The 14788-nt window shown below is 46.9% G+C and overlaps 1 long non-coding RNA gene across 1 annotated transcript; it reads right to left on the minus strand.

Moving 5' to 3' along the window:
• Positions 1 to 698: 698 nt before the first annotated feature.
• On the minus strand, positions 699 to 8995 carry LOC139805835 (uncharacterized). The gene is made up of 3 exons (XR_011730004.1): positions 8654 to 8995; positions 1736 to 1843; positions 699 to 834 (listed from the first exon to the last, which is right to left on the minus strand). It is a non-coding gene; the product is annotated as an uncharacterized lncRNA (long non-coding RNA).
• Between the last annotated feature and the right edge of the window lie 5793 nt (positions 8996 to 14788).

The raw sequence follows: 14788 nt of genomic DNA on the forward strand, positions 1-14788 counted from the left end.
CCACATCCCATCCCCATCCGTGGCACCGCGGCCGCTGGATAACGCGCTGAAAAGCCCATCTAGAAATAAACATGGACCTTCTGCAAACCCTATTAGAATGCACTGGCAAATTATTCCAGGAGGCTGGCAGACACATACTTTACTTCAGGTGTCAGCCACAGGAGAGTATTATGGGCTTTGCCTAACAGGGAATGCATTGTGACTTGGAGTTATATTGCACTTAGGCTGTAAGTGAAACAAGAACAGCTTGGTCTGGGGAGATAACACCCCAGATCAGCTCCCTACAATAAATTAGGGAAACATTCCACTCCCCGGTGCTGCAGTCTCACACCTCTAAATATCAACACAAACTCCAAGAGTTTGATGGAAAAAAGGGTGTTAAGTCTCCTGGTGTTTGAGGAATTTCCCAATATGCACTGAATTAACTTTCTGGCTGCACTAAGCAAAGGGGTAGAAAGCAGCCCCAGCTGAGACAGATGCAAGATCCAAGCAGCTGTTTTGCACATGAAATCAGATTGAGATTAACACTTACCCTTGGACTTCTTGCTCTGGGGGTAAAATATAGCTTTGGGGATCTCTCTGTTTAAAAATAATTTGAGTTTCTTCAGTGGACTAGGATGAATTGGGGATTTGAGATCTCCAGACCATGAAAAGCCAATGAATTAAAATCCCCCTCTAAAAGAAAAACCATTGATTTATTCATCCCTTTTGTTTCCTCTAGCTTGGCATCTTAAGGATTTGGCCCAAATCATCAAAGTCTGCTCCATCAGATTCATCTGGAGAACACTGCTCAGAACTGCACTTCACTCCCAACAGAGGACAAAGGCACAAAACCTGATTTAGGAGAGAGGTGAAACGTAAAGGGAAGTGATGGCTCTTTGTGGGGTAAACAGGTGGAAGAAAACAGGAAGGTTTTCATGGATACAACCTGGCTAAGCCTTGCACACTGGAGAGATTATAAATACCCAGTTGCTGGTATCCACATAAATCTGAAATCCTGGAGGAGAGAAGGAAGAGTCCAGGTGCTGAGGAAAATTGGAAAGAATCCCCTGGATCTCTTTCACCCCTCCCCTGGCTGAATGGGATCCCAAGCACTCTGGCAGGCAGCCAGGGAGTCCCCCAGGTTCCAGCTGCACATCCCAGAGGATTCAGCTCATTTAGGCCACTGGGCAGATAACAGGAGTTTGTTTGGGGCAGAGCAAAGCAACCTGTCCAAAAGGATTCCTCACGCTTCATGTGCCAGCCCCAGCCTGGGAAACACAGCATTAACTACAGCAAGAGAAACTGTTGAATGAATAAATTATAAAAGCACTGGGGGTACCTATCTGGGGTATTGTTTTACACGCTGGTGCTGAGGAGGTTAAAGGAGCATGTTTTGCTGTTATTGCATTCCCAGCTCTGCTTGCAAGGACTCAGCATCCCTGGGAAAGTCAGAGCATGGACACCAGCTCCCTGCTGGCACTGCCACACACAGGTTTGTAGTGTCACCTCTCCTCTGAGCATCACCCTCCAGAGCAGGGCAGAGAAACCCTGATCTCACCCAGGGGGAAGAGCCCTCCAGACAAAGCCAACCACAGATCCATGGAAACAAATCCTCACATTGCAGCCCTGCCCTGCCCACGAAGCCCCCCCCCCTCCTCCTCCTCCTCATCTTCCTCCTCCTCCTCTCAGCACAACATTAACATCTTGCTTAGCCAGCACCCAGAGCCCCAGCCAGAGCTGTTCCAGCACTTACCTAAAATTCCACATGGAAGGATTTCAAAGGGCTTTGCAAATTTTATACAATTAAAGCCTTGCAGCCCTGGTGTGGATGTGCTGAGTGTTATTCATCACAGTCTCTCAGCTGGGGAAAGAGAAGCAGAGAGAGTGATTAAGTGATTTATTTAATATCAGGCAGAAATTCTACAAGAGAATCAGGATTATCACCCAGATCTCTGGATTACCAGCCTTTTTATATGCAATTTATTCCTGATCAAAACCATACAGTCCACTTCAGGGGAAGAAAGAAAAAAACAAAAAAAAAACTCAGAAAAAGAAAGAAAAAAGGAGTTAACTACTGTTTCAACAAGCAAGTATATGTAAAGTTTGAGTCTTTGTGCTAAGCCGTACATTGGTGGACTTCCTAACCAAAGTTTCCTAAACATTGCAAGGAGGAGCACCCACAAGTTTAGGTGCTAATTCCAGAATTCCCCCCTTTGCAGACACCCAGCTCCATTGATGGAGCAGCAGGATGAAATCCTGACTCCATAAAAGTTATGGGATTGGTGCCTTTCCCATTGTGGGGCCAGGGTCTCACTCCAGGTGGTTAGTGGGTGATGCTGTTGCCTTTGGCATGATAAACCTCCCTGGGTCACTGTGAATTATTACAAAATTCTATTAATTTTGGCCTTTTACCCAAAGAAATAAAAGCTTGCTCAGGCCTGAAGCCTCCTCACATGGGACAAACTTCAACCAGGAGAGGAATCAAGGCAGCCTGGAGCCAGAGGCAAACCTGGGATCTGCTGCTGCCTCACATCCAGAGCAGACTTCCCAACACAAAAGATTTTAATTTGCTGCACAACCCCAGTCCCCCCTGGGCTGATGTCCCCAGGCAAGGCAGTGACTGATGGGTCCCTTCCAGCTGGGACCTCTCAGGGCTGGGCTCAACCCAAACTCTTGCCCTGAACGTGTCCCCGCTGCCCCCAGCCAGCTCTGGGGGGGATTTCAGGGTACAGCAGCACAGCCACCTCCCAGAAGTCTGATTTGCCATCTGGAGCTGGGCAAACATTTCAAATGAATGCACTACCCAGCAAAAAGCACAGTTTGCTGCAAACTCAAATTGGTTAAATTTGGAATACTGCTCGGATAAAAAAAAAGACAAACCAAAAAAAAAACAAAACACCCCAAACCATACAATAAAAATATTAGTGTTTTCCAAGCAAAATATTTCAGTTTTTCTTTGAAACAATGTATTTATTTTTAAAGTGAGAACAAGCTTCCTTTCTAGCAAGACTTCCAGAGAATTAAAAACTACAAGCCAACAGAATATTTTCTGAATTACTCAGGACCAGATGGTCAAAACCCAATACCCAAATCAACCCCATCACCTGCATTTCCCTCTTTCCCAAACCTTTCAGATCAATGTGATCCAGCTTCAGCAAATCCCACTGGAAACAAAACCCAAGGGGCACAGGATGGTCCCATCCATCAAAACCTCATAGGACCCAGCTCCCCCCCACTGACCAAGCTTCAGAAGGCCTGGGGTGTACAAGGGTCCTTCCCTTAAATCCCATTTCTCCCTCCATGGTTACAGGGCCAGCAGACCCAGTTGTTTCTGTCCAAAACCCCTCTGGCCCTGAGGCTTTGGGGCACCCCAGAACCTTACCCTGAGTTCATTTCCTCCTCCTGCCATGAGCACAACCACTGCAGGTGGGGCTGATATTTCCCCTAAAAGCTTTTCTGGGCTGTTGGCCCTCATGCTGACCACCTGCCCTGCTTTTACACCTCCGAGCCCAAGTTTTGGGAGGACCTGCAGCTGTGCTAACAGCTGGGCTCTCCTGAAATCCTCCAGAAACCCTGCAAAGCACTGGGAGCAGCAGCCAAGGCAAAGCTCTCCTAGCACCCAGCATCTCACTGCAGGAAGGGTGCTCAAGGAAAGGGGCTGTAAATATATTGCAACTACGGTTTGAGGCTTTTATTTAAAAAAAAAAAAAAAAAAAAAAAAAAAAAAAAAAAAAAAAAAGAATGTGTCTATAAGATGAAATAATTAAATAATTTTGACTCCAGGCTCTTTACAGCTGTCACATCTGAACCAGATTTTGCCACTTTGGTGTCAGAAGGCTGGGGCTGCACAAGGAGACCTACCATAAAAATCCCTAATGAGATGGAGGCAAATTGTTTGTAAATTGAGCCGTAGCATCTCTGATTGTGTGACACTGATTTAATTCTCTCTCACTGCTGTGATTAGGCAGGAGCACTCCCTACCTACCTAGTGATCAGGGGGAAAAAAAAAAAGTAATAAGCATATAACAAGGTTTCCCAGAAACAAATGATGCTGGGCTTTTGAAGGGATTGTGTTTTGGAGTATTTGCATTTCAATGGGAGGGAGAGCAGAGTTTCTCAACTGTGCCTTGCCAAACCCTCTGGAGCAGCCTTTTGTTTCTCTTTGATTCATCATTTCATGCTTCAAGCTTTTTAAAGCACTGCTACTCTTAGCAAGCAGATAAATGCCCATTTCTTCAGAGAAATTATGAACTTTTAAGGCTCGGCTTTCTTTTGCTCTTTTCTGGTCTCTTCAATCCCTAAATCTGTAAACACACATCACAGGTTGTCTGGCTGGGTAAGGAGAACTTGTGGAGCTGAAAGACTGGAGCAAGGTTCCAGGTTCCTCTGCCTCAGCTGGGGCTGAGCAACTGCAAAAACCAACCTAATAAAAAGGTGAATTTTTCCAAGTGCTCAGTCAGCACGATTAAAAGTCAGCCAATTAAAGTTCAGCTTCAATAGAAAACCTGAATGTTTCCAAATGTGTAAAAACAGTTGACACCAGCATGACATCTGCCCTTTCCCTGGAGCTCTCCAGATGGGAAAAGGCTGGAGCTGCTGGCTCTGGAGCCAGGGAGTTTGGACTGAGCTGAACTGGATTTACCCACAAAGGCTTTGCCCTTAGCACAGGTCCCACACACAAACCTGTTTTGCTTCTCCACAGCTTCTTAAGCTGCTTTGTAACCTAAAAAGCACCCTACCAGCTCCAAGCCTCTTGCCCTGGGTGGTCACATGTGGCAGTGGCAGCAGAAGATGCTGCTGGGAGAGGACACGTGAGCTTGGCCACCTCCTGCAGCTCCTTCTCTTTGTACCCATCATCAAGCATCCCCAGCTGCAGAATGTGGGTACAGGAGTCACATCCCTGCCCTGTCATTTGGGTGCCCATTTATTAAACTGCTGTGCCTGACTTTTCCAGGTTCCCCTTTGAACCTCCTGACACTGCAAACTTGGTCACTTGGCAAACCTCTCCCATCCTCAGCTTTCTCGTCTCCAAACCGAGGAGGAATGGCCACAGAATGCAGATTTTCCACGCCCATTTTAGCACAATATGTTCCCCAGGTCATCAGAGGATGAGTGTCACCTGATGTCAGGACAAGATCTCATGAAGGAACCAGGTCCAGGAGCAATTTGGGGAAGTTTGCTGCACAGGGAACTGAGCACCACGAGGGCTGGGCTGGTGCAGAGAACAACTCAGGTCCCAAATCCAGCAGATCCCTCAACCCAACACTGCTCATCAACATGAAGGAGCCCAAGTTCTCTGCACCACGAAGTCCTCCAGACACAGGACCATCCTCCTGCTGCCACAATCTGTCCAGTCCTGGAAAAGGTTTGGCCCCAGCTCATTGACCCCAGAACTCTGCTGTGCTGGGAAAGGTGGATATGCCCACCAGGAATGCTGGAGCATCCAGTTCTTCTCCCCTCAGGAGGAGGAGAGGTGCAGTGATGTGAACAACAGCAGCTTTAGAGCTGACTGACTTTTTTTTTGAACCTCAAGGGAAGGTGAAGCTTGGTTCAAATTTCATTTTAAGTGACCCCTCCCCATTCCTATGGCTCACATCCATCAGTGTCACAGGCAGCAGGTAATGGAGATGTATTCCAGAAGTAGCTACATGCTCAAGAAGGATGAAATACTCTTTGAGTACAAAACTACTGATCAGCAAAAAGGTAGCTTTCACAGAAAAAAAACCCAACAAAACAAAACCAACAACCCCAAAACTTCATTAAATGTCAAGTGTGAAAGTAGTCCTGAAAGCAAAGAAAAAAAATTGGTCTAAGAGGTGAAAGGGAATAAATGGACCAAACTGCACACAAAAAAAAAATAATGTTTTGGCAGAGGGAGGAGGAATCCAGCCTGGATGCTGGAGAACTGAGCCCTCCACTCCTGCAATGTGCTGTTTGAGTGACCCCCACACCTTGTGAAAAAGGCCATGCTCACACTCCTGTTAACCAGATTAAACTCCTGAGTCTGCACAAACATTCATTTGTGAAGCCTGCAGGAACTGCTGAGGTTTTTTAAAAAACCTGCTGGGATTTCCAATTCCCATCAGTCTGGAAACAACCAGTGCCTGGCAGCAAGGTACCCAGGAGCTGTGCAGAGGGAAAACTTTTGGAGGAAGAAAAAAAATCTTTTAACAGAAACACCCCAAAGCAAACTGCTGCTCCCTCCCATTTCCTTCTCCAGCAGCATCTCTGGAGGTTCTCACCATGCTGGGGGGGTGAGACGGGGGGGGAACAGGCATCTCACATGCAAAACCTCTCTGACATTGTTCAGGATCTTCCTGGCTTTATATTAAGGGGGTTTTAATCCAGCCCTGGCTAAAGTAACATCCTGGGTAACTAAACTGACTTAAATTAACTTCCTGGAGCCCTTGTACCTCAAAGCATAAGTTGCCTTTCTTTGACTTTTTTAGTACAATTGAAGACAGCAACTGGTTCAAAGTCTCCAAGTCTCACACTTGGAGTGGAATAAGAAAACACACCTGGCAGATGTTAGTTTGCCCAAAAGGTGCACAGACACAGGTACTGCTTGGCACCAGAACTTCCCTGGGAAGGGACCTTGCTGCCTGGAGGATGAGGAGAAAGAGACAGCAACACACTTCCCCACCCTGGTCCTTTCCTTTAGCTCATCCCACGGGAACATCTCTATCTCTGTCCTCATGGAAGAGTGGAACCAGAGAAACAGGTCCACCTTGATGATCTTTAGTCTTTGGGGCATCCCCAGGGTTGGTTCACCCAAAGCTGCTTCTTTTCTGCCCCAGCCCTGGGCTCAGCTCCCAGCAGCTCTCCCTGCCCTGCAGCCCTGGTTTAGGGCATTTCCCAGCCAGGTGAGCTCTGCAGGGAGTCATTTCTGCTTCTCTATCTCACCTAGGGAAACCTCCTCTGTTCCACATCCTCACTGCAGGTTAATAAATAAATAAATGCCACAGGGTCATTTCCTCCACTTGCTGGATTTACCACGTGTCAAAGGGCAACAACATCGGAGCAGAAACCAAGTGTGGAAAAGGGAAAGAGCAAGCCAATAAACCCAGAAAGCTTTCACATTCTGTGTCAGGATTCTTCTAGGTTTACTTCATATTCATGCTTATTTTTAAGAAAAGCTCTGATTTATCATCACTACCCAGCCCCTTGTGTGCTGAACACCAGGCAGTACCTGGTGGAAATGACTAGATCCTGGTGTCCCTCCTTCTTGGAACTACAGAGCACCATATAGCCTCCCCTTTTCCTAGCCTTGTGCAATAAAAGGATCCAAAAAAGAGAGTTTTGTTCAGACTTTGTGGGAGAGACTGACAGGTCCATCTGGCATTTCTTTTTAAAAAGCAAACCAAGCAAAGAGACCCTACCAACAACAAACCCCCTAAAACTCCTATCTCAACAGTGCTCTAAAAAAGACTGAAACATTTTATTAACCATTATCCTCAGGTTACCTTGGGATTTACACTGGGAACACTGACCCATCCTTCCTCCCCTGTCCCACACTTCAGTCAAAAAAATCTTATATTATCATAATTTTAAAAATGCATAAAAGGCATTAAGGAGCCATTGTGTCCCAAACAATGCAGTGTTTACCAGGGATAATAATTGTGTCAAACAAGCATGCACTGCAGTGAGGTTTTTGGAGTGAAAAGGTGAGTGGGTGGAGATGTTATTAAAATCCTACATTTGCCTGAAGTATTGCAGGATTAATAGATCAGAGTGACAAACTCTTGCCTAAAAGCAAGGTCCATGTAGCTGGCAGGAGGGAGCAGGCAGGGGACCAGCCCTCACCTCTCACCAGGGCTGACCTCACACATCCAGGCACCCACCAGAAAGGCCTCCCCCCTTTTCTAAGAGGATTCTGCATCTCTGGAGCTTTGCTCCACAAGAAAGACTCTTTTATTTATGGTTTGGAAGCAAAACTCCAACCAGGCAGTTTGATTCACTCAGCTGCACTCCCTGCTCCACCAGAGGCATCGCTGCTGAGGATCAGAGCCCAGGTACCCACCACCATCAGCTGAAAGAGTTTTACTGAGATTTCAACCTAAGGTTTATTTATCCCCAGGGATAAATTGGCCCTGAAGCAGGGGGAAGAGCAAGGAACTGTTCCACTAAGCACTTGGTTGTCCAGCCCAGCTTTGGGAAATCAGCACCAAGACACAGGGGTGCAACGTGATAAAAGGCAAGGAATATTTTCCTGCCAATTTTCTATCTCATCTCCCTTGTCTCTGGCTGGGGATGGGCTGCTGCTCAGGGGAAAAGCCAGTGATGGATGCTGCCCTGACCTGAGAGCAGCAAAACTTCCAGGCCTTGACCCGTGCAGGTTCCAATTAGCCAAAATTAGTCAGCTGTGGCCAGGGTTTGTCTCCCTTTAAACACCTAAGTGTGTGAAAACTGCAGTTCCTTCCTCCAAGTTGCCCACTCACCCCTTTGTGGCCTCATCCCCTTCCCCAGGGAGCCTCCTTCACTTTTGTTTCTCCCCTTCCCAATCCATGCCAATCATTAAAGAATCTCAGCGGCCCCATTAGCATCCTGGGCAATTCTTAACTCATTAGGCTTTAAAGTTGTTGGACTGCAGCAAAAAAAAAAAAAAACCCAAAACAACAAAACCCAAACCAAGCAAGTGCTTAAGCACAATCAAAGAATGTTAATGTTTTACCTCACCAACAATGACCAAATCTGGAGGACAATTATTCGGGATATTTCCATGGGTTTTGCATCACTTCTTCCTGACATGGGGTCCTCTGTGCAGCACCTGATGACAAATGGGGGAGTTTCATCTGCAGCCAACTTCTGAGCTTGGGTTGAGTTCTCCCACTGTGAACCTTGACAGATGGACACCAGTGGGGTCCCCTCTCCTGACTCTGCAGTGGGCATTGCACATCTTTGGCAGCCCATGGCTGTGCCAGCTTGCAGCATTAATAATTCACTGCTTTTCAGAATGAACCAAGAGCAAAGACGACAATTAAGACAATTAAAAGACAATTAAGTGCTGCTTGGATTCCCCTCCTCTGCCATTCTCCTCTTGTTCCTTCAGGTTGTGCTTCATCTGATGGGAATTTGGTACTAAATGACCACAAGAAGTTACATCTTAGGAGGTCAAACCCAAATACACAGCTGGAGAGAGAAAGCAGGATAACCTCTGGAATTTACCTTTAAAACCAATATTTGTATTTTATTTGAATCTTTATAGCAGAAAGAGGACGAATGGCTTTAAATTAGGATGTTGGAAAGGACAGCAGAAATTTTAGGGTTTTCAGAAACAAAATATTAACACTTTGCCCCTGAGTGTGGGGAAAGGCAGATTAACTGCAGACTGAGAGGATTTTCCCCTTCTCCATGGGAACAACATCGTCTTCTAGCAAGACTTCCAAGTTTTCCTTCTGCATTGCAACACAACATAAACCTCTCCTTGGAGGCAAAACTGCACCAAAATATTTTTATAGGGTTGAAAATAGTCTGAGGCATTTCTACAGTGCCAGGTAACAGCCCCACACACATGGCCCAAGAAAGGATCGTGGCCCAGGAACTCCTGAAGCTTTTTGCAGAGCCAAAGCTGCCACTCCCTGAGTCCTCAGTGCCCCAAGTGACATCAAAAGCTTTGGCCAGCTACAATTATTTTATGTCCAAGGGTCTTTCCTTTCCCAGGGAAATTCTGGTTTAAGTCAAAAAAAAAAAAAAAAAAAAAAAAAAAAAAGAACCAAACAAACCCAACCCCCCATAAAAAAAAAAAAAACAAAAAACCAAAAAACCAACCCCAGAACCCGGAAACTCTGGGAAGATAACCTCAGTTTTGACAAAACACTTTGGTTTTGAGAGTTTTGCAGAACAAGCAGGTTTTCACATACCCTATGTGCTTTTTGTTTGGTTCCTTAATTGTTGCATCCCAAAAGCTTAAATGAGGAAGGGAAAATACTTTGCTTTCTGTTCCAAAATAGTTTGTGCTGCTATTTTGCCCTCAGGCACTGTTGTAGTGCTGTTATCACATTAACACTTCGAGATCCCAAAAAAGATCGATGCCTTTGTCTGACAGCCTTTGTACAGTCAAGAGACAGTCCTTGCCACAAAGACCTTAAAATAAAAATAGATAAGACAGACAAAGGGAGAAAGAAAGGGAACATTTCTATCGTCACAGATAGGAAACAGGAAGATAAAAGGGTTTGCTGGAGGTCAGTGACACAGAGCTGGGGGAAGAACACTCTCAAGTCTCTGTCAAGCATCTTTAACCATGAAGCTGCCCAAAAAAAAAAAACACCCCACAATGCTGCATTTCCTCCAGCATTTCACTCGGGACCCTCCCAGAAAAAAGAAGCTCTAAGGAACCATTGCAGACTCCCAGGGACATTTGGTTGTCAAGAGGAAGATCTGAAAGGGGACGTGGTGGAAACACAGAAGTTTGATCAAAGCCAAGTTCAAGGGCTTTGGATTTTAAGACCAAAATCCCCATGAATGGACTCTACCAATACAAACACACAAATCTCAGAGGAAAAGAGGCAGGGCTGGCCCTCATGTCCTCAGAGAAAAATCAGATGGTAAAAGATTCACTCTCCAGGTATTAAGGGCAAGAAAAATCAGGTAGGAATTGAAGGCAGGAGGATGCAACAGCCTGAATGGATCTGCCCTCTGTGTGTCAAAGGCAGCACAAGGATACAGTGAAGATGCCTGGTTTAGTTCCACATGAGATATCTCAAAAAGACTGTGGGATTTCTCTTGGGCAGAATCAAGAGCTGAAGGACTAAGTCCACCACAACCCTTGTATAAAACACTTTTATAGAAAGTCTTACTTTTACAGAAGGAAAAAAAAACCCATAAACCAAGAGCAACCCCTCTGGCATTAGCCATTCTGCAGAAGAATTTGCACTTCAGGCCCTTTTAGTGGCTGTCATCTGAGCCTTCCCATCCTTTATTCCTTTTTTTCCTGTGTCATGAAGGATGTCAGAGGAGCTGCTCTCCCTGACAAGCTTCATGTCCCAGAGTATCTGGTGGCAGCTGGCTCTGGGATGAACTGTGTGGTGCCCCTTTTCCCTGGCCATGACATGCCAGGCAGGTAATGTTAGAAGTCTTCTGTTGAAACAGAGTTTAAGAGTCTGTTTAGTTAACCCAGGTTAAGTTCTGCAGTTTCTCTCCACTTTCTCAGCTTCCCCTCCAGTATAACTGGTCACGGGAATTTGGATTTTTTTTTTTATTTTTTTTTTTAAGTCTTTGTCTCCACAGACTTGCTGGTGTTAGACACACCAGGGATATATCTACTGTAACACCGAAAATAAACAGCAGTGCAGAAAAACTAAGTCACATTTATATCCCCAACAGCTTGCAGCCTGGGGTTTGTGCTCAGCATCAATGGAAATCCCTGTGCCCTGGGCTGGGTGAAGAGGCACGATGGTGGGGCCAGAGGGCAAGGCAGTGTCCTGGGTCACACAGCCACAAGAACTGGCTCAGGATTGCTCCCTGGGGTATCACAGGGGGTGTTGGGCTTTGTCACTGCCTGGGTGGGCAATGTTTGCATCAGGCTGTGCCCAGCTGAACACCAGAGCAGGGGGTTTTGCAACCTCAGCCTGGGGCAGGATGAATCCCCAGCTGTCCCTGACTCCTTCCTAACCCAGAGGGAAAGAGAAAATCAGTTGTGCCCATCCTGCAAAGCAGTAATAAGGTCTTCGGGTGACAATAATTCCCCCCTGCAGTGGGGGACACAGCACTGTGACTCCTGGTGGGTCTCCAGTTGCTTCTGTCCCTACAGGAAATCAGAGGAGTTTGTGGAGTCTGTGTTTTACCCAAACCACTGCCCCTTTGTCCAGCCCTACAACCTGTGACCCACCTTGGCTTTGCCATCTAAGTTTCATTTGGGAAACCAACACCTCTCTTCCCAACTCTTTCCTTGAGCACCAACCTTCCTGTTACAGACTGGATGCAAACCTCTGCTGCAGCTACTGTGGCATCCAGACCCTTTCCAGGATTTAAAGCAAGCTTGGATTGCTCCCAAATGGAGGTTCTGCTCCACAATTCCCTCTCTGCCTGGTGCTCCATGGGTGTCACCCTCCCAGTTCCTTCCAGTCCTCACAGCCCTGCTGGGTTTGTGCTCAGCTCTCCAGGGATGCTGCAATGGGGATCCTCCTACAGGGAAGGATCTTTCTCAGCACAGTACCAGACCCAGCCAAGGCTAAGAAATAAGAGTTAAGAGAAAGAAGCACATAGCTGAGCTCAGAAACACAGGGGAATTGATGATATGTTGCATATAATCAGTTTGTCCATTCTTAGCACAGACCTTGGAATATTTTGTTGTGGTTTTTTTTCCCTTCCTCACATCTATTACTCTCTCCACCACACTTCCCACAGACAGCAACGTCTTCCAATTCCCCCCCTCTCATCTTTCTCCCCAAATGCACACAGCCTGCACACAGGGAGCAGAGGCCCAGACTAATTGGAATGGTCATGGGGATGGTTCAGCTCCCAAGAGCAATGGTCAGAGGGCAGCAGGGATGCCCTGGAGCCCCGTCCTGCCTGCAGACCCACACCTGTCCTGTGTCACAGCTGGGCTGCCCAGACCTGGAATCTAATCCCAGGAGTGCTGGGGAGGGAGGTTATTTTATCTTCAGAGAAAGGCAAACAGGATGGGCACTCATCGATCTCCAGACAGAAACATTAGCCAAGGCAAACACACCCCGGGGTCTGAAGCAACAGGATGTCCATGGTGTAATTAATGCCTGGATTCACCTTGGCATCTCCTTTTACACTGAGGACAGACTTGGAGAGGAAAGGAAGAGATGTGAGCACAGGACAAAGAAAATCTGCAGAGGGCATTGACCAAACCTGTTCTAAATCAGTGCAAACAAAGATCAGACCTACTGCTGGCAACCACTGGGTCCATCAGCCTCCCACCCCCTCTCCTGGATGCCCACCCACCCTGGGTCCCTGCCTCTCATGAGCATTGTTTTCCACTGCCTGGAGCAGTGAAGTCACCCACCAGGCTTGCTGCAAAAAGCTTCTCCTCCTTTTTATTCTCTGGCAGTGCCCCTGGGGAGGTGGAACCTGAGTCAGAGAGGAGCCCACACATCTCCAGCTGCAGCCAGGGCACCTTGGCAGGAGATGGGAAGAGTGGGACACTGCCTTTCCCCCACATCACATGGGATCTTGGGCTAGAACAGATGCAAGGACTCCTGCAGAGAAGCTCCTGCTGGCAATCTTGCCTTCCTCCAAGGCTGTGAGGCTATTTTTGCTTATTGGCTCAGACCCTCTCACTTCTGGCCAAAGAGCATGTAGGAGCTCTTTGAAAATAAGAAAAATCAAGAGCAAATAAGAAAAGCAATGGAGAACAACCTGACACTGTCCCTCTCCAGAGCCAGCTGAGGGTTGTCCCAAATCACCAAGTTCAGAGCAGGATGAAAAGGGGGCAGGGAGCAACAAACACCTCCAGGCTCTGCCAAAGGGGCCATCCACCAGGAGCTGAGAAGTTATTTTTTCCTTAAACACGTCCTTCGGGTTGGTACAACACAAAAGAACCTTTAAACTCTGGTTTTGGCCTCCAGAACCTCCACCTCCCAGGCCCTGGTGGTCAGCACAGCTGAGCTGCTGAAACCACCCTGAGTGCAGAGCTCTGGTTTGGGAGCCCTCACCCAGAGCTCAGCCATCTCCATCAGGGCTACACTGATCTGACTCCACTTCTGTCACTGATGAAGGATTTACCCTATCTCCACATCGCCACAAAATCAGTTTCCTAGCAAAACAGATGCTCAAACACCCACCACACCTCAGCAAAACCTCCCTGCCAAGGGGTAACTGGGAGAGCTCCAGTGAGCACAGCCAAAGCCATGGCCATGCCAGCTCCAGCATTTGGGAGTTCCTGGTGCTTCCCAGGTCTGGTGGGACCAGGGGGAACTGTGCTGCTTCCCCTTCAGCCAGTTTGTCTCACCAGGGAAGAGAAACATAATTAACAAGCACTGAGGAGAACTTGATGGGAATCTGCAGAGGGGTGGTGGCTCTTTTTGAGGCAAAAGTCAAAGTTCTGTTTGATTTTCTCATTGACCAGAAGAAGTTCAGAGAGAACTAGAACCAGAGCTAGCTACTGGCATGGACCTCAAAAGTTTATTTCCTTGCCAGTATTCCCAGATTTGCATTACCTGAACAACAACACTATCAATTAGACCTTCATTAATGCTGAATCACATGGGAACCCAGAGCAAAGAGCAAACAGACCCAATCTGCCCAGCCAGGCACTGATTAAAACAACCTCCCCCTGAAAAACTCAGTGATGGAGACTCAGCAGGTCCAGCCCTTGCCATGAGACCTGGATTTTGTAATTATTTCCCTCATTAAGCCAGGCCCAGCAGCTCAACCATCCCTGGTCAGATGCTTCCTGACACCTGGAACCACTGGAACTGAGATCCCATGGAGGTTTCCCTGTACCCATCCTACCTCTGGTTAAGACAGTTCACTGATTGCTTTCCATGCTAAAACACAGCTGGGTTTCAGCTGGGCAGGAATGACACTTTTACTGGGAATGAGAACTGGGTTTAGAAGGTTTTTCCTGGAAGGACACATTCAGTAAGGGGAGGTCTTCCCATTCCTCATCCTTCCCAAGAAGCAGTTTTACATTTCCTTTGGTACTTTTCATGCTTTCAGTGTATAATAGAGTTTGTTTCTAAGCAGAAAGGTTCAGTTACTTGGGCTGAAGAGGCACGTTGTTACCTCTGAGGATTTAACACTCTAATTTTACTCTTTGAAAAAAAAAAGAACTTAGAGAAACTTAACCTAAACAGAAGCCTTTGTCAGAAAAAGCCATTAGAAGTTTTGGAGAAGC

This window comes from Heliangelus exortis, chromosome 20 (genome assembly GCF_036169615.1).
Source record: "Heliangelus exortis chromosome 20, bHelExo1.hap1, whole genome shotgun sequence".
Classification (NCBI taxonomy): domain Eukaryota; kingdom Metazoa; phylum Chordata; class Aves; order Apodiformes; family Trochilidae; genus Heliangelus; species Heliangelus exortis.